The 23,863-nt window shown below is 37.5% G+C and overlaps 1 long non-coding RNA gene across 2 annotated transcripts in view; it reads left to right on the forward strand.

Annotated features, from left to right (window-relative positions):
* Positions 1-22,936, forward strand: part of LOC149916586 (uncharacterized) — a 35,689-nt gene extending 12,753 nt beyond the window's left edge. The window contains exons 2-4 of one of the 2 annotated variants that reach the window (XR_016469436.1): positions 17,060-17,214; positions 22,106-22,274; positions 22,779-22,936. This is a non-coding gene — a long non-coding RNA (uncharacterized LOC149916586). Of the gene's footprint in view, positions 1-17,059; positions 17,215-21,099; positions 21,243-22,105; positions 22,275-22,778 lie in introns of those variants that run through there. The other variant, XR_016469437.1, reaches the window with a different exon arrangement.
* The last annotated feature ends 927 nt before the right edge of the window (positions 22,937-23,863 follow it).

Raw genomic sequence — 23,863 nt, forward strand, 5'->3', positions numbered from 1 at the left:
ATGACATCAAGCTGTGTGGTGTGGTTGGCACATCTGAGGAACAGGATGTCATCCAGAGAGACCTAGACTGGCTCAAGCAGTGGGTCTAGACTCAACAAATCTGCATGAAAGGTCTTGCACCTGGGTCACAGCAACCCCCACTCTCAATAGAAGCCAGAAGATGGAAGGATAGAGCACAGCCCTGCTGAAAAGGACTTGGGGATAATAATGATGACAACCTGGTCTAGTGGTTGGCAACCCTGCACATAGCAGAGGGGTTGAAACTAGATAATCATTGCGGTCCTTTTCAACCCAGGCCATTCTAGTAACTCTAATTCTAATAACCTGGATATGAGTCAGCAATGTGCCTTTGCAGCCCAGAAAGCCAGCTATAAAGTGGGCTACATCAAGAAAAGTGAGACCAGCAGGTCAGGGAGGTGATCCTACCCCTCAACTCTGTGCTGCTGAGAACTCACCTGAAGTACTGAGTCCAGACGTGGAGTGCTCAATACAGGAGAGACATGGACCTGTTGGAGCGCATCCAGAGGAGGGCCACAAAAATGATTCAAGGGATAGAGGACTTCTCTTGTAAGGACAGGCTGAGAGAACTGAGGCTGCTCAACCTGGAGAAGAGAAGGCTCTGGGGAGACCTGATAGCAGTTTTTCAGTCTAAAAGGAGGCAAAGAAAGGACAGACTCTTTAGGAGACATACTTAAAAAAAAAAATAGGAGTTGTGGTAGAACAAGGTAATGGGTTCAAACTAAAAGAGTAGATATTTAGGATATAAGGAATAAGTTTATTACAGTAATGTTAGTGAAGCACTGGAACAGGTTGCCAAAGATGTGGTGGATGCCCCATCCCTGGAGACACTCTAGGACCAGACACTGGGCAATGTGGTCTAGCTGTAGTTGTCCCTATACATTGCAGGGAAGCTGGACTACATGACCTCTAAAGGCCCCTTCCAACTCAAATGATTCTATGGTTCTAAGGAAAGACAAAGTATAGCTCTACCCTTGTTTCAATCTCTGTGGAGGTAAAAAGAAAACAAAACAAAAATAAACAACAGCAACAGAACTACAGACAGGACCATAGAACATGTAGGTTCTAAACCAAAATGAAAGTCTGGTAATTTTGTTTTTCAAGAAAATTCATTTTTTGTTCACAGCTACTCTTGCTACTTGGTATAGGGAACCACAGGGAACACTTGCAATGCACTATTTGGTTCCTTCATGTAAAAAGTTTAAATCACAAATATACTGGAATGAGAGGACTGCACATTAGCCATCACATCCATCTTTGAATAAAACACCAGATACATGGAAGCAAAATCCTTTTTTCAGCCTGTAAAGTTTATAAAGCTTGTACATTCCACTGGTCTAGCCACAGAGACTGAAGAACCCACATCCAATCATTGCCTTACAGTCATCAGCAGAACCTCCAGTTTCACTGCAGATGGGAGCAGAAAATGAAAAACAGTTTCTCTAACTGAGGCTTATTTTAATGCACAACTGGTGCTGAAACTATGTTCTACTTACACCAAGTTTCCTTTAGAAGACAGATCTAAAATAGATTTTGGCTTAAAAAAATGTGTTAGAGTTTGTAGCGTTTTAGTAGTGTTTTAGAAGTCCTGCATGAAGGTCAATCACCTGGATCGTCTAATCCCTTTCTATGACTGGCTGAAGTGTTTTCATTATCAATAAATGCATTATATTGCAAAATAACTTCTGGACAAGACAGGAAATCACAAAAAACAGCTGCATCATGTGTTTAATTTGGATAGATGTACTGCAAAGCTCTGTTTTTCTCCCTGTACTGTTTTTAGACCTATATATGGTATCCTTATAGGAAAATGAGATATCCCTTTTCATCTTTTTCTAAAAGACTAATATCTTACCTTTGTAATTTCTCTTGCTACCATCCAATATGAATTCTACTTGCTTCATTGCTTTAGCTTCCACATGAGTCAGCCCAGTACATCACCTGGAAAGTGCCAACATTGTTAGGGCTTTTAAATGATAGCCAGACTGTTAGAGATGTTGTGGCCAACTATCTTTCTGGGTGATTTTTAGGGGGAATTCACTCTGTGAAATGGCAGTCAAGAAAGGACTGTGGCCACAGACCTTAGTTCCAAATATGACTATTTTCTTGTCTTTCTGCATTAAAACTCAGAACATCGTCTCATGAGGACCCTGAAAGTAAAAGACCTGTAAGCAACACAGTACAAGAAGAGAGGAAAACTCTCACTAGTTGAACCTCTTTTGAATGACCAATGGGTTGGGAGCAGTGTGATCACTCTAAAATGGGTCTACAGATGAATGGCCATCCGTGTTTATTCTGGGAGTATTTTTGGAAAATGAGATTCCTTTTCAGCTAACTAATGTTTTGCCACCCAGGTGGAAGCACTGTATTTTGCTTTTTCTTATATTTGACCTTACCAATAAACTCAGCGTCATTTTATGTTTCTATTTTCCAGAGTACACTGCCAGAGTGGTAAGAAAATATGCCTGTCTGTTGTGCCAGAGGTGACAGGTTATGTTGAACCCTTGTTTCTTCCATTTGTCTTAGACTGTGACTTGTGGTCGAAGTTTTCCCTCACTGGATCTTGTTATCTTTCGTGAATTGAACTCTTAGACTGAGCTGCAATTTTGTTCTAAAGTCTAAAATGATACACACAATGCTTGCACGTTAGCAATTCTTCTTAAATTACTTTATATAATATGTAAGAAATAATTAGTAATAACACTATTTTCTCCCTTTACTATTGATTTTAAAGGACTTCTATAAAAGATAAACAATTATTACACCAGATGAAACTTGATATAGATATTTGATAAATAGGTAAATACAGATATTTTAAAAGCTTGTGCTGATCTCTGTGAGCTACTCTTCTAACTGTCATTATCTGCAGCCCACATGAGTACTTTGAAGTGTCACAGTCATTTGTGGTGGCCAGTCTGTTACTTTTTCTTTCTTCAGAAGAATTATAACAAGGATTAGAGTACAAGTGCTACTTACTCTTTACTATAAAGTCAGGCTCTGATTGTTGCCTAATCTTTAATTTTTGCTGAACAATGTAAAGGAATTGTCTCCAGAATACAGTTAAGGGATAAGAAATTTAATTGTTCTAACTCCAAAGAAGAAAACAACAGCAATCAAGCAGTCTTTCAGATCCATCCCCTCAAAATACCTGCTCATACTTATAGTCTTGACAGTTATCTACAAGCAGGCATAATTGTCTGTGGTGATGTACCATTTGATGCAAGTTTCTAGAATTACAGAGGATAGAATGCCCAGTTAATGGAATTACATTTAGTTCATATTGTCTGAGGACATGATTATATTCAAGTGTTCTCTGTTTTTTTCAGATGTATCGTTCTGCACTTTCTTCCACATCTAGTAATGGGGAAGGCAGGATGGTCTGAACACAATTTCTGATCATCCAAGAGTCTGAAAATGTTGGTCCAAGCCATCATCTGCCCCACTGTAGCCAAAAGAGTCAGAGGCTTAGGAGACCAAGCAGATCATTGTAGTATGTTCTGTGGATCCAAACAAGTGATTCTGCTGACCCTTCCACTTGAAAGATATGGGTTATCTTGTGGAGAGGAAACAAGGAAGTCTGATGACAGGTTTCAGGAAGTCATGGAGGAAAAGAAAGCTCTCTTAAACTTATAACTATAATTTGAGGGCACAAAAGTATCAGTGAGTTTATTTTCTGGTTCTTTGCCTATCTCCTTTTTTATAATATCTTTGTGTAGAGTAGGCTGGATGGTAGATTTGTGACTACCCAAAAATTGCTTTTGCTTGCTGCAAGTCCTATAAAAGTTATCCTTTGAGTTTTCAATGCAACTTAGCTGGTCATCAACCCCAGACATATATGTACCCACACAGATGAATTAGCTATATGTGACTCTTTACTATAATGATTTTTAAAAGTTATGCAGGAAACACATCTGTAATATTCAGTAAATTAATTCTTTTTAAATCAACAGCTGTATTTGAACATTTTTAACCATATAATCTCAGTTCTATGAGTCATTAAAGAAGAGAATATCTTTGGTTTGACTGGCAGCAGCAGGCCTCCAGATAACATTAATAACATCTGGAGTTGAGTATAGTCAATATTTCCACTGTGATGAGGTATTTTTGGCAGCATTTTGTTAATCACAATCTGATGCTTGCTAAGCTTGGAGAGCTTTCATATTTGTAACCTTGCCATTTGATAAATTGCATTAATTTAGTCAACCTAAGCACTTTCATTTTAAGAATTCTGATAATTCTGGGGAGAAACATGGATGCTTGGTTCCTAAATAACCTACTGCACTCTTTTTTTATGGCTATGTATGTATGTATATATGCGTTCCACCTGCTACAGTCAAACTCTTTGAGCAATTCAGTAGATTGAGTGTCTTCAGGTATGCTTTTTCTCCGATGTTGCCAGTAGGAAATGTATGCCTTCAGACAACAAAGCCATGCAAAAAGAATAGTGTTATGAGTTTGGCACTCATGCTCTCTAAACATAATACATTTACTGTAATCCAGCTAAAGGGGAAATGATAGAACACAGACAACTGGAGATACACACTGAGGAAAACTAAACTGCTGTAGCCTAAAGCAAAAAAATTGATTGTCATATTAAGATGGGAAAATGTCAGATTTCCTTGATTTGTGTGGCATAAGTGAAGTATTTAAGAAGGTTTAGAGGTATTTATTGTTTTTGGCTGGCTGCAATTTCAGGCAAGCTTTGTTGTGCTGCTTAATCCTAACTTCTGAGAAGCGGATGGGACAATTGCATTTTCCTTGAAACTTACTCTTCACATTTTACCTGTGTGATTACGTCTGTCCGTTTTAGAGCATTTTCTAACAGTCAGAGTCAAATCCCTAAGAAAGGGTTTTTTTTCAATGCTAGCTATTTAAATAAAATGAAAAAAACAAAAACAAAAAACCAAAAACCAACACCCCTTTGAGCAGGAATGAAAGCAGTGATACCTTGCTTATTTTATTTTAGCATTATTCTGCATTTATTTACTGAGTGTTTGTGTGTTACTGTCCTCTGGACTCAGAGAAACTGGCTTTGGGACTTTCCCTTTGTTCCTGAAATATACTTGCCTTCTGGCAGAAATGCTTGTGAGGGATGAAGATGCTTTGAGAAATGTCTTCACAAAGGTTCACTGCCATGATAAGTTTAGTCTCCTTTGCTTGTCATAGTTTTGGTGATTGTTTACTTTTTAAAAGCTAAGTCATTACAGACCTAGATTATACCTTTTGCATACAGAATCTTTTATAGTTAATTCATTATTCCAGCTTGGGAATCTTGCCTTCAACAAACATACTTAATACACATAACAATGTCTTTTGGCTGTGTGCACTCATGGCCCATCTGCTTGAATGGCATGGTGCCTGCTCCTTTGGGCCCAGAGTCTAAGTGATGATGGGTTTAATTTGGCATGGTATATGAACTGCATAAATGCCATCACCTCTTCAGGAGGTGCCTTCTGTTAGTTGTACCATCTCTCAGGTCATTGAAGCCACTTTAAAAGTTACTACACCCATTGATACCTCATTCAGATACTTGCAATGTGACTAGGAGACAGAAGTTAAAGCCATTTATTTAGGTTGGTGGTAATATAATTTATTTTTGTTGATGTCAGTGAAATAAAGTTCTCAGAATATGAAAATGACAGACACTCAATGTGACAATAACATCCACATGTGATAATGATCTCATGGGATAGAACTGCCTTGAAGAAATCCAACAGTCTTCTTCATCACAAAACATGTGATGTACTTGCCTGTTACAGCCATGGCTTAGTGACTGAATTTCTTTTGTCAGCACTAGGGAGAATGTTATAACTGTCTGCATTTTGAAAGGATACGGAGTATGCTTGATAACATCTTTGTGGCATCTCTGAAGGCACGATTGAGGAACAGTAGTCAACTACATGGATTTACATAGCCAAAAATTCTAATTAGTATTTTGTAGATAAAAAAGCGTCTAGCTGAGTAGTTGTGTCCTTTCCCATTTTTTTTCATAGTTAGGAATGATATTCCAGCTAAGGTATTGCTAAAAGCATAAATAATGCCCCATGTAGTTGGTGACAGTATTTAGGAGGTGTTAGAAGCAGGCTTAGGAACTGACTGAGCTGGAACTCATGGTACATGCATCCATGCTTTGATTGTTTAGACTTTCTATGTGACTTCAGAAATTTCACTGATGAGCTCTAGGAACATGAAATATAGGCTTTCTGATTTAGTTACGGTGCACTGGGTTGTCCTCTGTAATTAAGGGACAGTAACTCTTCCCTTACGGTACTGATACTCCGTCCAGCATGTAAGATCCCTAAGTATATCAGATTGTGTTCAGTGTCCTAAATAAAGTAGGCATGGTTACACAGTTCCCTGTACACAAGTAATAAGCACAACTGCTATGAACTAGGGATATTAATTCCTATGATAACTATGTATATTCCATCTGTGACATCTGATAAGTGACAAGGTATGTATGTTTTATTTTCTCACAGTTTTATTTAATCTTGGCCAAGGGAGGAGTACTGTCTGTCTGGTGATGTACTTTGGGTTTGTATATATTCCCCTTAGGGGAAAGAGGGGAAGGACTGTGCCTTGATAGTGACCAACTAGGTGCACTCAGAGAAGGAACCCACTGAAGCACACACTGGGGAGCTGAGAGCCATTATTGGGTGGGAGGACAGTGAAAAGTCTGTAGTTTAAAAATTACTGATCTGCCATAAGAGGCAACAGTGGTTATTAGGGGGGATTTATCTGCAAACCATTTTTCTGAGTATCGTTCAGCAGAACCATATTTTTTGTTTTAAAAGTGACTTTATTGCAGGAGAGCATCAAGCTCCCTTGTGGGTGTGGCGAAAGAGGTGTGGACTCCTTCGCTGCTGCAGAACAAAGGACCTTTATTGTAGGTGCTCAGAGCCTTTTATACCCGTGCAACATAACAGTTTTCCCGTGCAACCAAGACTGGTTACGTGTAAGGGCAAGGTGCCTTGTGGGTGTTTATGTCCGGCTCAAGTTATTGTTGAGGTTTACCACTCATTAGCAATACAGTGACCTTTATCCCATACATTATCATATCATAGAATCATAGAATGGCCTGGGTTGAAAAGGACCTCAAAGATCATCTAGTTTCAACCTCCCTTTGCCAACTACTAAACCAGGCTGCCCAGAGCCACATCCAGCCTGGCCTTGAATGCCTCCAGGGATGGGGCATCCATAACCTCCTTGGGCAGCCTGTTCCAGTGCTTCACCACCCTCTGAGTGAAAATATCAATTTGCATCTGAATAAAGTAGAGCTTTTGACATTGGAAAAACTGTGGTGTGTTTCTGATGTAGCTACTTCCATGGTGTGGTGGAAATGCTGAGCCACAGCTTGAAGCAGTGATTGAGCACCTGGTGGGAAGGCAGGGCCAACCCAGGGAAGCTCAGGTGCATGCAATGTACCTGAGTGACAGGAAGCAATGGAGCCAGGATCCACCCCTTCCCAGACCTGATTAAAGGGTTAGTGGTGGAGGTGAGGCTGTTTTTCTGGAGATCCTTGCTTACTGGAGAACTTCCAAAGGCAAGCAGTTTTTTTTCCTTCGTTTTTGTGTCCACAGCTCCTGCATTTGTGTGTGTCCTCACTTGCTGTAGACTTTGCTACTATGCTATTACTGCTGTGCTTTCCACTGTGTTACAGATGGAAAAGTGCAGGCAAATCTGAAAGCCTTTAGGTTCTTTAGGAAAGAACCTAATTTGGTCTATGTATTCTTACATTATGCAGAAAATTGTGAACTCATTGAGTTTTTTGTGTTGTTGGTTAGGGGTTTTTTTAGTTAATTTTTTGAAAAATTTAAAAATCTTCATAAAAGGTATCCATCTAAAGGTGAAGCAATAACATCTGAGACAGTCAATCAGTTTATTTCCTAAGGATTTTATATTAGTAGTTTATCAACACTATGGTGTTTCTACCTCTTCTCATTGCTCCTAAATAACTTTTAGGAAATTGATAACATTTTAATGTATGAGGGCTGCTCTGGAAGCAATGCCTCCTATTTTATTATGTTAGCACACAGCATCAAAGGCGATGCTGGTGGTATGGCAATAGAGGTGGAACCTTCCTGCCAGCATTCCTTCACATTTTGTTGCTGTGTGACAGATGGCAGTAGAGGGGCAGTCTGACAAAATGGTGTCTGACATGGAAGTGCATGTGAATCAAAGGTGTGTCACTGAATTCCTCCATGCAGAAGAAATTGCATCCATTGACATTCATTGCGACTCCCTGAACATATCTGGAGACCAAGCTGTGAATGTGAGCACAGAGAGGCAGTGGGTCTTGTAGTTCAGTAGTGGCAATGGCGATGGTGGGTCACCTCTGCTGGTGTAGATTTTGATGAGTGCAGCATGCAGTCACTTGTTCATTGCTGGAGAACATGCATAGCTAATGGTGGTGTCTATGTTTGATGGAGTGTTTTGTAGTTGAGTATTTTCTCTATTAGGTGGTATTATTGTGCTTTTTATATCTGTTTTAATTTCCACAGAAATAAATAGGAGGTATTACATTCAGAGCAACCTATACAATTTTGACTACGTTATTCTGGTGGTCAGTCTAACATGTATTTTGTTATGCCCGAATTACTCTTCTCACAGTTAGTGGATATAAATAAAAGTTCAAGCACTCTTGTTTTGATTAAGGGAGCTGAAAAGTTTTCTTTTTACTATGGAAAAATTGAGTTTTATAGAAATAACTTTAGATTTTAGTTATGCTGCTGCTTAACCTCTTCTTTACCGTTGAAATTTTTTATCTGTGACTACTTGGAATAAAAATGGTTTTAGCAGTCTAGATACACATGCTGTTTCAGCTGGAGACCTTTCTTGGTATTGGAAATGTCTTGATCCAAGGTACAGTGAATTCTGTAGGATTCAACTGAATGCCAATCATGTAGGGGCTCTACTTCTGACTCTGACAGAGTTAGGCAATTAGCTCATCATTCCTATCTGTAGTAATGCAGTAATTTTGCGCAGTTGAAATTGTACTGAAATATACCGACAGAGGAACAAGGAGGTTTGATTATTCCTATGAAGATGTAGTTCCCCAACACGTGACTTTTTCTGTTCATTGTTATGTTTCTCAAACAGTAGTAATGAACATTTGGTCAATGTCAAAGCAGAACTTTACTCTCCCAAGCCTCGTGCTACTCAAACACTGCTAATTGGTATCTCTGCCATGTGCAATTAGTCCCAGCCCTTCAAGTCTGCAATTGCAAGAGAATCTCAACTTTCAGTTAAAAAGTAAAATAAAAGGAAAAAAAAAACTTTTTTGCTGATATTGCCCAAAGGGTAAAGTAGTTTGAAATGTGATCCAAGTGGCCTAAGTACACATAAGGAAATAACAGGAACTCCATGCTATTTCAATTTTGTAAAATTCATGGTTCTTAAGCCATGTTTAGAATTCCTAAGGATCTGGCTCATGATCTGTGACTGTGTCAAGCTGGCAGTCCTATGCTGTTACAAGTAAATCAGATCTCATGTACTCACAGAATGCAGTTGCATGTCACAGAGAGCTGTTTTCTTGTTCTGTTTTCTTCTGAGTTCTGATCTGGAGCTGGATTTTAATCTCATACTTCCTAGTGAAGTTAGCACTCCACATTTTGGGATGAAAAACTTAATCTGGTGTGGAGAACTTACTAGTAAGAGACATATTAAATGCCAAAAAATAAAGGCTAAATTTTCTTCTGCATATACTTATGAGTGCTGTGATAAAAATGCTTGCAGTTCCATGGCATACAATATCCTGTGTCACAGGTTGGCGTGTAATAAATTTGGCAGTTAGAATAATATTTGTAATTACAGGAGATATTTGAGCTGTTTCACATCATCTCATTTCTAGCACCGCGTTTGATTTGGGATCCTTTGGCTAAGGCTATCAGGCTCAGTAATTTTTTCCTCTCACAGATGATTGTTTTCCCATGCAGCAGAGAGATATCCTGCCATTAAACAGCAATTGATGAGACCAGCATGGGGAAACTCCAATTCCTTTCTATCTCTCTCTGTACAAGGAGGTGCTGCTTCTGCTTCTTCTGGATGGATTCCCTAGACTCAGCAGCTTTGAGTGTTTGTTGGTCTCTTAGCATGCAGGGCTGTGGGGCATGTCAGACTGCCAAGCAGTAGGAAATTAGTTAGGTCAGTTAACATCTCTGAACTGGGCTTTGAAGGTCAAAAAAGACTTTAGAACACTTTCCTGGGTGCTGAAATAGTACAGTCTGCTTTGCTGCTGAAGCAGGTTGGAGGAGAGCCAAAAAAATCCCTCTGGCTCTGGATTGTATATGAATTGAGTTCAGATGAGAGATCGCTTGTTCTTGTGGACTGACAGGTATTTTCAATATTTTACAGCACGATTTCATTACTCATAGTTAGCCAGATTTATTTTGTCCTGCTGCAGGCACTTATTGGGCACAGAGGTAGATTTAATTTTAATAGAGGTTTGGACCTGGTTGTAGTTATAATACTATTAGTCTGGAGTGGAGAAGGGAAATCAAACTTGGATTGTTGATTTGCTTCTTGGCTGAAATCTTATCAAGAGGGAAATAAATCTGCAGTAATAAAGTTGTTCTTGACATTTCCTTATGCGGAGGACACAAAGATGATGATTAAATGGAGGTTACACATTAAAACTTCATAGCCAGAGAAGGGGAGAAAGGACAGAGTAGGTTACTTACCTGTCTCATTGTATGCTGGGAGATGCTGGTCTTTGCTTTATTGTAGGTAGACTATATTGTGCCAATTTAAATTATTGATGTTTTTTTATGATTTGTTTACATGGGGGATTATGAAGGCATCCATGGTTAGCCATTACAGTGTGACTGGGACTTCTTTCCAGTCTGGTTAAACAAGACAGGAGAGTCAGATAAAGATATGTGCTGGAATGGAGTGGTTTTCCCACTAATTCCTATGCTGAAGATAAGATTTGCTGAAGACCATTTTAATTCGTATTCAGAATTTTTCTTCCTTCTCTCAAATTTCTCTATGATAATGAATGCAAACCTATACTGGTTTAAGTTGAAAAGCATTGGAGATAAATGTGCAATTTCTGGGTAGCTCTCATTATTTTACTAGAGTGCTACACATGTGAGATACAACTGGCCTGAAAGGGAAGTGGCTGGAAGTCTTATTTTGGTAATGGCCCTGAAGAGAAAACAAGGTTGTGGTCCTTCACACTCAAGAGTGAATTTGTGTACACAGAAACTTCAACTTTTGGTCTGCATAGAGGGATTCTATATCTTTTGTTTTACAAGGCTGTGCTTTACTGTGCTTTTTGCGTCCAAGTTTTGTGCGCCTCTTTGTCCATTAAACATAAATTGATTAGGGCTGGATCTTGCTGTATGGCTTTTATAGGACTGTAACTGAAAAGATGGAATCTCAGGAAATCATGTAGCCCAAGAAGGTGCCAGTTGGACTCTGTGCTACTTTAGTTATTTCTCTAACCTATCTTTAAAGATTATCCATGATGGAGATTTCATAACTTCAGAAATAATGTGGTGCTGTTACATTTAGAAATATTTGCCTTATGTCTAATCCTTTTACCTGCTGTTTTATACACAAGACGTGTGGAAAGTAGTGTACTCCCTTTTGTTTGCTCTTCTTTTTCTGTATCTAGAAGTTATTATCACGAAGCCATTTCAGTGTCCCCTCTGGAATAAACAACATTGGTCTTTCAATAATCCCTTGGAAATAATGTTTTCTAGAAGTTAAAAGACTATCTGCTATATATGAGAGGACAAGGTTGCTGTGTGAAATTCTGTGGGAAGCTATCCATATTCCAAGATGTGCTAATGAAATATTTCATAACTTCATTAATATGAACTAGAGCACTATCATTTAGATTCATGAGATTTTGCATTCCTAGAGTGTGGTTGTTAATGTAGATATTACTTCAACTGAGAACAAGCATTTTAGCATAAAATAAAAGAAACAGAAAGATGTAGCCATAACTGTGGCATCACACAGCATTACAGTGGCAAAGGTTTGGTGTTTAGTTTAGCAGGATGCCTTGATTGGAGAGTTGTAGAATATCAAGGTACTGCTGATGCTAGAAATGTCAGTCTTCGCTTTTATCTTCATCCAAAACTTGTATTTCCCATTACACCCCTCATAATGCCCTAGGTGATGCTGGATTTTAGTTGTTAACTGCCCGTTTAGAATGCAAATGTGACTACTTGAAAAGCTCAGAGACATCTAGGCACTTTTACTACTTTTGTATGATCAGCTTGACTTAGATGTGTTTTTTCCACTATTATCTTATCAGTTATTTTAATGATGCAGTGTATCCATAAGTTCTTTTTATTCTTGCTTCAGAACAGTATAGCAAGATCGAGGCTTTTCAGCAGAGCATTAAAATCAGTAGTATTCTCTTTATTTCCATCTACTGTCTTCTCATTGCTTTCTTTTGCTTTTTTTTCTTTTCCCCCTATTTCTTTTGTTAATCACTCATTGATACTATACAGCCTTCTGAGATTACCTGGGGTTTGAGAGGGATCTGATGGAGCCTTTTCATCACAAGACCTGCCAGAAATGTATCAAGGCCTCTTTTTCACCCCTTGAGACAGACACAAGGGCCGACAGGAATAAAAGTTGATCTCTCTTCAGTGAAGTGGATGAGCTGTTCCTGTATGAACCTCCTTTCCTTCTTTCTTTTTATTTCCTCATCCCACATTCCATATGTAGCTGGTAGGTAGAGCAAGGCCTCAGTACTTTGTCAGCCAAGAAGCAGCTGTCTCTGTAATTCATTTCTTAACTACTTTAATACTCTTACAGAAGGAGAGTCTGAGAAAGGCATGGAGATATTCTCTTCTGATAAAAGCAAGAGGAAGTGCTGCTCACTGTTGTGCTCTTCTAGTGTTGGGCTAAGTGGCTGGTCTGTTAGCAGATGCTCATGACATGAGCATCTAACTCTAATTTCTTCATTTCTCTGTCTAAAAGACTTTTGTATTAACATATGTCCCTGTAGCTGGTATATCTGGCAGGAACCTGCAAAACAAGCTTCATAGACAGAAGTCTAGTGTTTGTGGTTGCTCTCACCCCCTCTTTATCAGGTGGTCTGCACTTATTCTGCATAACAAAAGTACATTTATTGCTTTTGATGACAGAGTAGTCTGGTTTCATTTTAGAAAGAGATTTGCTATTCTGTGTGAAGGCTTTTGGTAAAATTGTGGGTGTAAAATTTGAGCCTGGCACAGGTGTTCTGACACTGCACATGGTGCAGGTTTCTCCTATGTAGAAATAATGCAGCTGACCCAGCCATCCCAAACAGTGAAGCCTGAAGCTGTGTTTCATAGTCACTGCTGTCACTTACACAAAAATGATGGGTTTGTCTTACTCCTCACAGGGTAGCAAAGAGAATTCAGAGTAAGAAAAACAGTCCAAACTACTGGAATCTGACTCCCAGTGGGATATATTTTTCTATGTTAATTCCTATTAAACTATCAACAGGCAATAGACAAAAGGCTTAGAAGCACATAAGAGATTGATGTAGAGCTACATTGCTATTCCTGTTACAATTGATTTAGAATAATTGAATCATTTTCCTTTAGAAATCTCTTCTTCTATGGAACGCTGTAATATTCTGCAATACCTTTTGTTCCTTTAGCTAATAGACCTTTATGATAAATGTATATCTGCACTGGCAGATGCAGACCATTTGAACTCTAAAATATTAATTTTAAATGTACCTATGGCTATTTTTAATAGTAATTTAAAATGATCCTAAAAAGCACATGTTGAGATAATGAGATCCATAAATATTGGTTGGCATTATTGATTCACATGTATTGCTTCCGTAGATTACTTCCATTTTCCACAATTCTCTTCATGTCCACACTAATTAGAGGGGCGGATTTTAGAAGTATTTATTTATACTGATTCTTGCACAAATACAAAGAAATGAAATTCTCCAGTGGGAGCAGAATTAAGCCAGGGTTTACCACTGTGGAAAAATTCAATCCTTAGTTTTTTTTAAAGATCAAGGGGAAGTGTTTAACTATAAGCAGTGAGGGAATAACTGTCCCTTATCTAAAAAACCCGGGACAGCTTTCCTTATTTCTGCAGTCTCAGCATAAGAATCTTTCTCTGGGGAATGAAGAGGCAGGTATGTGCTGTAGGAATGAAAAATCATTTTCAGTGGAAACAAAAGAAAACAATTCAGACTTGTCCAAGACAATGTCTCTGTGAGTCTCTTTGAGTGAGCAGCAGTTCCTACAGCAGCTACTGTCTGTGGTTAGGACAGAGGAATTAATGTTATTGGGATTTAGTGTGATATTCTGCGTTCTCTCCTTCCTCACGTAATTTATCCAAGCAAAACTAAGGTTTTGTCAAATCAAGAAAAGAAAGATGGAACTGATCTGCTCTGTGAACCTAAAATGGTTAAATTATACCTGTTCATATTTATGAGATGTACCTTTTCATGCTGGGGTTTTTTGGTTATGTATGAACCTATCTCAAAATGATTTTGAGGTAATCAAAATAAGCCACATCAAAAGATAGCTCAGAAAACTTTAAAGCATAAGTTGGTTGTGGCACTTGTCCTCCATTAACAAAGAGCAACCTTGTTATAAAAAGTATTTTCTTACAACATAGTTGTTAATAACTTGTCTTTTAATACTGGATAAGTACTAGTGAAGAGAAAGTAGGCTGTACAGGGGTTGTAAATGATGGTCTTCACTGGATTTAAGAGCTGTCTAAAGTGCCACTATACTTGCTATCACTCCCATCGTTTATCAGTACGTACCATGAACTTCATGCACTTGGAAGTGACTGAAAAAATGGAACTAGTATGTTGAATAGTGGGATGTATTATTTGAATTATACTGCAGCTTTTGAATGTTTAAGTTCTTAATGTAAGGAGTGTAATTTTCATATGGAACTAGTTTTCTTTGTGTTTGTCATCTGCTTTGAGATTGTGAGACTGAAATATTTGCAGTGCATATTTTCCATTCATAAAGCTTCTTTCCAACAAGGTACAAGGAAAACATAGTGACAAATCTAATGTGGAAGAGATGACATGTCAGCATTTTATTTTATTGGACATTGACAATACAGTATATCACTAAAAGCAGTTTTAGAGCCTAGGAAACAGCACTATTGATCTCCTGGAATCCTGTTGCCAGAAATTGTATTAAAAACTTAACTCTATGATGTGTAGCCTCATGGTAGCAGCATAGCCCGGAATGAACTTTCCCAGAGATAAGGAAGCTAAGAGTTCCAGTTATGTGATAAATTTACTAAGGGAAGTATGTTGCCTGTTTGTTGGGCTTAAGTAAACTGAATTGCTCAGTACCAAGAGGAAGACTGATACTTCCAGGATTTCAGTTTCAAAGGAATTATTTAGAAGTAGAACAATTGATGTGCTATTGGATGCCTCTTCTACCCCAATCTCCCTCTGTTTTCAGCTAAACACAAATTATATTTTTCCATTTATCATCCATTTTTAAAGGGCAAAGCTAAAAAAGGTGAACTGAGGTAAATGTATACTAAGTTTTCATGTAAGTAATGGATGGATCTTCTGCATCAGAAAAAAAAAAAAGGTTTACTGTACTTTTTCCATAATAAAAGTTATCTGGGAAAATTTGCTGTTATGTGCCTAGGGATGCAAAATTAATCTATACCAGTGAAATGAATTGTTATAGATTGATACTTGTTAGTTGAAATCATAATTTGAACCTCTGGTAAAATGGAATAAACTCCTATTTAAGGATGGCTTCTTGTTTAGTTTGAGTTTAAAAAGAAATATTGCACTTAAACCTGCATTTAAACAATACTTTAAGATTTAATACTGCATAAGATTTTAACTGTTAACATATAACATGCTGCATTCTAAAATACTGCAGTACAAACAAGTCCATAAATGCATACAGGTTTGGAGGAGTATGAGTAAATTTATAATTCAAGTTCTGGTTATAAAAAGTGAATGAGTAACTTTGTTTCCTGAAAACGTTGCTCAGTTCACTTCTAAATGGACTTGGAGTTTTTTAGGAGTTTAGGGCAGATTATCCAGATGTGATTACCTGGAGAAAAAGTATAGTGATATTCATTATGGCTTTCTGAAGATATCTGGAGACCAAACCATGGATATGAGCACAGTGAGGTGATGAGTGGTGCTTTTCAGCTTTATTCCCAATAACAATTGTGATTTGTACTTATAAGTCACTGACTAAAGCTAGAATTATTGTTCTATAGATTTCAACACTTCATGTTTCTATCTTTCATTTCATTCTACATTGGTTATGGAAAAAAGTATTTCTACTCAAAAAATGAAAGTCTTCATGATCCACTTTTAATCATTGGGGAAGTTGGAACATGTTGACACCATTAATAATATTTGCGTGTGCCTTAGGATTTTGTCAGCAGTGATCTGTTTTATTTAGATGACCAAGTGCTGTGTTTTAACCAGGTATTCAGCACGCTTTATTAGTTTTTGCTCAGAAAACAGTATGGAATAGTCTTAAGAAAATTGCTTTTCTAACCCCTCAACAAAATATCAACAAAGAAACCAACCACCCCTCTGCCCTGAAAAGGGAGTGCAAGGATGCCTTTCACGATGAGATACATTCATGAAGTACAGAAAGCTAGTATTTCAGCTTTCCATGTAGAAAGGCACACATTCATATTTCTGTGGACACCATTCCATCCATTCCCTTCTCTGTCTCCAAGTGTCATATAAGCTGTAGAATTTGTATTTTTTGAGTTACAAAACTGAGGTATTGTTTCTGCTATGAGAACATTAACGTTTTTTCTCTGTTGAAATGCAATGATAGATTGTGCTGTAAGTAGTCTAAATCCTTAGATATGGAGACTTTAGCCATATGGAACACAGACATGGCCTTTCATTTATGTGGGGAAGTAAGAAAGACTTCAGCATGGGAAGAAAAAAGAGCCATGGGATAGATGGAACCATAGCTGCGCTCTGTATTCATGCTGTGTTCTATATCCTCCTCTGTCTGTCCTACAAACTGAAAACATGTGGTAATTATGTCTATGGATTTTGTTCTTGGTGTATCCTCTAATTCTGTTTTATTTGTAATTTTAGATGGACTCAAAGCTTTAGTCCCAGATTTACTGCAACGTGGTGTGCTGTTGATTTCTCACAAAAGTTACCAGAAGCGGAGCTCTGAGAAACTTTTGCTCCAAAAGAAATGACGTGATTACAGCTCAGAAGCTAAGGAAGCTGCCAAAAACCATAAGGTAACAATTTAAATGAAAACATGCCGTTCTTCTTCTGAAGCATGGTTGTATTTTGGGCAGGCATTGAGTGAGAAAGCTTAGGGGAGAGTGGGAAAAGACAGCTACTAACTCAGAGCATTTTTATCCAAATTGAGTCAACAGTTTTCACTTGTTAAATCTACTTATAACTTGGGGAGTGAGGAGTGTTTTTTTCAGTTATTCTCAAGAGGTGGAAAACCAGTGGGAAGAGTTCAATACATTATTTCAAGAAGGAATAGAGTTAAAGGTATTCTTAAAAAATGGGACATGTATACAGCCAAATGGAAGAGACATATGTAATTTTGTCTACAGTCATCAGAGTAATGAAGAAAGATGTCTGAGTGTGGAGTACCACCTATTATATGAACACTTATGTTTCCTGGAATGGAAATGGGACAGAGAAATAGCCAATTTCACTGTGCCTTGTAGGCTATACATGCCATAGCTACGTTAAAAATGTCAGTTTAGGACTTCCATTAGAAAAGGTAGGAGGAAATACTAAGAAGTGTAGGTATTATTCCTTTGGCTGTAGGTGCTTGTGCGTGGGGAGAGTGTGTGCCAACGGAAGCATGTATGGAAATTCTTCCTTCAAAGGAGATGTTTTTCACGTGCTTAGTGCAGGAGGAAGATGCAGGGAAGTTATCTTGGTGTACTGGGCTTGTTCACAGGTCAGTGTAGCAGGAGGTTAGACTCTGGCCACCTCATGAGCCCAGGTTATTTTGTGAGCTGAAAACTCACTGAGGGAAGTACAGCAGTTAATATTGAGCCTCCTCACTTTTATATCACTCTAGTATGGATCACGTTTTAAAATGACCTGTTTTCTGTATGTTCTTTGAATAACCTTTGTTTACACGTAAACACTTTCCTGTCTCAAAACATTTCCCTCAATATGAAGCACGTTGTTTTATGCAGTGCTTTCCTTATGCTTACAGCGATTGTGGAGTTCTATTTATTCTTTCCACTGTAGGCAACAACTTCTCATGAGAGACCATAAAGGACAGCCTGTTAATCAATAGTCTAATGACACTTTGTGGCAAAGTGGAGGGAGCAGAGCTGAGACTACAACTTAAAATGTTCCTGTACTTTGTTGTTCACTATTTCTATGTTGATTGTTAGAATTTGCTGTTAGCTACATCTCTTGGTCCAACTTTTGCATAGCATGTTTTTGTCAGGGTGATATGCTCACTTGATAACAGGGCTTTTTCCTCCATGGTAGGCAGGGTTGAATATTGTGGTTGAGAAACAGCATGCAGACAGTGTGGCTGAAGAACAGTTAACTCTTTAACCAGCCTCAATGCATTTAGAAAGGTACTTCTGGTTGAGACAGAACTCTTCTGACTGCTGTCTTAGCCAGTGTTGTGTTTAGTTATGATCTTCATTCAGAAGATACTTCCTTCAGGAAAGAAGCTTAAGATGTAACAATCATGGGTAGTCATTATCTTTCTGCAGGTAACAGATTAACATGGTGATAGTAACATTACAAAGAATCTGAAATAATTGCTTGCAGTGATTAAAAGGACTTTTTTTGACAGTTTCCCCCCTTAGTTTTCCGTGTGATAAAACATTTTACAATTACAGTTTCTGGTCCGACACTTTTGCTGTGACAATTAACTGACTGTAATTAATAAGGCAGCATGAGAATTATATAGACCACACAAATAAGGCAGTTACTGCGTTAGCTGCTAAAATAAATCTTTGATAAGTGACATGAATACAAAAATTCAGAGAGAAGTACTTTTGTTTCCTGGCTCTCTTTGCTATGCTTTTTTGTTCCTTCTCTTGTTCTTCCTCCTCCTTCCAAGACAAAAACATAGATGTAAAGCTTGTCTGAAGCATGGATGAGCACTTAACTTAAAAATTAGTTAAAAAAAAAAAAAAAAAAAAAAGCCAGACATTCTGCTTAATTTATTGCAGCCTTTATGCGTAAGCAAGATGTTATGCTTCGTGCCACTTGGTATGATCACTAATCCCTGAGGACTTCACACCTTGTGTGTTCTTCCTTTTCAAACTGCTCATGTTTTACCAGACCTAAGTGAATGTGTAAATCTCTGGAATGTGCTTTGAGTGTGTTTTGACTTGAGTGATTTTTTTTTTTCAGTATGTGGAAAAAGAAATCTCTTTGCTTTCTGAGTGAAGTACTGAGATCCAGATATTTACAGAAGTAGTAATTTTGTGGATATTTCTATTTCAGCTTAATTCTCTTTGAGGTGTATTTTGTAAGAAGGAAAACTCATACTGATTCATACTTTTCAAAATGGAATGGTGTCGCTATCTCCATGTATTTCCACGTTCCTTATGTCATCTTAAAGTTTTGCTACTTGTTATGTGACATAATGGTGTCCTTGATTTATGAGGGAAGAATTAATTGCTGTTTAGTGATATGCCTCAGAGGTGTATTTTTCATTCCTTTTATTGACTATTGAACTGCAAAGAGAAGTGACTCGTGCTGGAGATGTCAACCTCTTATACAGCAGACAACTATATAATAAAGTTCTGGTGCAGGTTTGTACTGATAATTAGTCTGAGAGCTAATCTTTCCTTTAAAAAGCATGTAGTGCTTAACTCTTGTATTACTAAATGCATCTTGTAGTGCCTCTTGTAAAAGTCACGTCTCCATTCCAGTAGAGTGTTGGTGTTTCAGGAAGCATGTTTTGCTGGTGTATGACTTCAGCTGAAAGTGCTTTGAGCCTGGCTTTCAGCAAGGGATGCAAGGCAGTCTGATTTCTAACCAACAGCCCCTCTCTCTTTTTTTTTTTTTTTAAGTAATTCCTTGCTGTGCTGAGTCTCATATGTTTCTTTCCTCTGGAAGCATCTGAAGTTTAGGTATATGTAAATCAGACGCCATGCTGTGTTTCTCAGTTATTGTGATTACAAGTCTTGCTTTCAATCCTCTTAAACTTTCACAAACAAAACAAAAAGTGGGTACTATAGATTTGGGAGTGGAGAACAATAATCTCTGAACAAAGAGCAAATATATCTTAAGGGATTTTATTTAATTAAAAAAAAAAATTAGTTTTAGATCGCCTTTTTCATCAGTAGTTCTCAAAACACTTTTTAAGCGAGTTTGACATTACTGTACTGTTTTTGCAGTATGAAAACATACAAACACCATAATATGTGGTACCAAGATCACTTAATAACTGGGTGGCTATTCTAGTGTTCAGCACTCTCTTCAAGGCTGAAATATTTCTTTTCTTTCTTTGAGTAGCTTTGGGTTGTGAGTGAATTTCCTTAGGAGATGGTAACCTGACTTCACTGATGTTAGCCTTCTGATTGTCAGTGAAGGGCAAGATGTTCTGCTTGGAATGCTTATCTCCTGAGATTCCAAGACTTTTGTAGGCAAAAGTGTTCATATGACCATTTGGTGCAAATATGGCTTTATGCAGTATTGTGAAAATTATCTGCATTTCTCTTGTGAGCTGAAACTGCTTATTGCTACCTTCTAAAGAGTTCACTTTTAAGCATCTGAGACATTCTGCAGGGACCTGTGCTTTAGAAAACTTGGTCTGGCATAATAAATATTTAAGTATTAAGAGTGAGGGTGAGGAAACTGATAGAGGTGGATCTAGCATAATTGCTTTCATAAAAAAATGGAGTAAAGAAGTCTGTTTAATCCAATTACTTACTCAGTAGATGGATGGTATCTATAATTATTTAGACAACTTTCATAGTCAGTCTTAACTGATTCCAAACAATGTTTTGATTCCTGCCTACCTCTCTTACGTCTGGGTAAAATACCTTTCTGTTAACATTGAGGGCTCTCCAAATTTAACCAGTACTGTTTTGTCATGATTCAGACAATTGCAATTGCCTGTAACTGTGTGAAACATCAATACTGTTGGTTGACACAGGTGCCTCACTGAACTTCTCCACTCAGAAAAATTGCACCCAGTGATATTCATTGTGGCTTTCTGAAGATATCTGGAGACCAAAGCATGGATATGAGCACAGTGAGGTGGTGGGTGGTACTTTTCAACTGTTGTGACAGTGATGGCAATTCATCTCTGCTGGTACATGATCTATCTATTTTCATGAGCGTGATACTCAGTCTCTAGTTCATTGCTGGAGAGCATGCATAGCTAATAGTGGTGTCTACACTGCAAAGAAGTGTTTTATAGCTGAGAGTTTACTCTACCAAATAGTATTATTGTGCTCTTTGTAGCCATTGTAGTTTCCATGGAAATAAGTGGTATTACTTTTGGAGCAACCTACAGATGTTAGCATTATATACATAATCTCTTGCAAGGAAAGATCTGCAAAAGTCTCCAGCATTAATTTGTCAGATGTTTGTCAAGCAATGGATGCTTGCTGTTGTATAACTAACTGATTTGGTATTGTTTCCAAACCCAAAGACCAAATCTGACATCAATGACAATGACATTGCCAATGTTGTATATACAACGTTATATATATAAAAACCAACAATAATATATTTAAAATTGATCCCAAATCAAATGACTGTCACATAAGCAACAATGAATGGTTTGAAGCATTTTTAATGTGAGTGAAATTTTAGTGACTATATGCATTATTTTAACATAGCTTAAAACTATTAATGTGAGAAATAGAGTTTCAGATTCCACTGTGACTAACAACTTAAAGTTCTTGGACTAGCACTCAAAATAATACTTTATAAAGTGTAAACTGAAGAAAACTTTTTTTTTCTGTTACTTGTAAAAGGAGCTTTAGATAAATTATAATTACTGTATAACATATCATACAATATTGAGTGATGGATATATGGGTGTCAGAGCTTCTAGGGACTTCTGTTTTCTTTTTAGGATAAATAAGTTCCTCAAGGCTCTTCACAGAAATATCATTAACATAATCCTGGTCTTTAACTTGTGATAACATTTCTTTTCACATCAAACAGATCACAATGAAAGGGAAAGATTAACCACCTGCTTCCCAAGATCAATTTACTACTAAATGCTGATAACTGCAAATCAATGTGAAAGGCATTTTGCACTTCAGCACGGTGTGTTACAACAATGACTTCACTTACCAGATATGTCCATTTTCACCTTAATCCTCGGTAGATTGTGAGTATGAGAAAACTTGTTTAATCCAGAATTAAGTGGTGATGATAGTTACCATATTTTCTTGTTGCAGTAGATATGTTTTCATTAACATTCTAGATTGATTTTTTTCATTCTGTCTGTTCTTCTTTAATGACATCAACTTTGTTACTTCTCAGAAGATGGGTTTTATTGAAGTAAACAACTTATCCCATCAAATGGGTTCCTTTCTTCTTTTGTGTTACAAGTTTTTGAAAGCTGATGTTTTATTTCTACAGTGTTTTTTGAGGCTTGAATCATTAAGACCCAGCAATATGATTACATGATTCAAGTAACAGCAGGATGGTCTCTTAAGAAAAACTGGGGGGGGAATTGAAAGTTATCTGTAATCCTCCATGACTAATGTTTGTCAGACCAAAGAAAGGGAAAATTTAGCAAATATAATTTTTAATGCCTGAAGGAGAGGAAGGGGGATATTTAATAAAGATCAGGAAATTCAGACGAGCTTGGAAAAATTTTTTTTTTCAGTTGCTGTAATGTGAGGAGGCCACATAGAGGAATTTCTGCAAATAAGCTTACTCACTTGATTCCTGCGTCTTGGAGAGAATTTGCTTTGTTTGTTTCTTGACTTAAATGTTTTACATAAATTAACTGCAAATGTGTTGAGACAATAATAAAGTAAAGCTCGTTCTGGGAAGTAAACTTCCAATGTTGAATTAAACATGATGTATTGTCCTTCTGTTCTGTCCTCTTGTGGAAGTGGGCACATGCTCTTGAAGATTCTGGTCTTGATTGGGCTTGTGTGGGTAAAATGAGAGGAGGGGCTGAGTCTTAAGGTGAATCTTCCCAGGACTTGCCTGGAGCAGAGGGGACCATTCTTTGTTCTGGTGCAGAAAGCAGGATACCTATCCTGGCCTTCTGGGGATTTGTGCCTGTTGCCACTTGTTCTATTTCTGCATGCCACCAAATAGAGTCTGCCTCCATTGCCATGACACCTGCACTTTAGATATTTATAAATAATTATGAGATTCCCTTTCAGCTTTCTCTTCTCCAGATTGATGAGTCCCAGTTCTTCCAGCCTTTCCTTGTTTGGGAGATACTCCAGTCCCCTAATCAATCAAATGTTATGACATAGCAAAATTAAACAAAAGATAATTTCTAAAAATTGATTTTTGTGTTAAGATGCATGCTATGTTTTTAATAACTTTTCTGTAAGAATCTCATTTTTACATCATATTAATTATCATAATAATCTATTTTTATTAGAGTAAATATCTTACATGATCTCTTCTCTCAAGTGCTAATTTCAATATTTTAATCAACAATCACACGGAGATCTTATTTTCAACTAGCAGTATAGCCACTTTCATTTAAAATTCAGAGCCATCTTTGCTGGTGACTGTCAAAAGGCTGAAGATTTTCACCCTTATACCTTTTTATGTTTAATCTGTAGTTTAAAAACTTGTTCTTTTTGTTTCCCCAGCATCTCTAATGAATTCAGTTTGTCTAGATGAAGTAGCATAGTACTCAGTAGTCAATGTGCTTTTATCGAAGGACCTATAAAAACACAGGTCACATTCTATTTGAATAATATTTGAAAATATTGAATTATT

Source organism: Phasianus colchicus, chromosome 10 (assembly GCF_987193195.1).
Source record: "Phasianus colchicus chromosome 10, bPhaCol1.hap1.1, whole genome shotgun sequence".
Classification (NCBI taxonomy): domain Eukaryota; kingdom Metazoa; phylum Chordata; class Aves; order Galliformes; family Phasianidae; genus Phasianus; species Phasianus colchicus.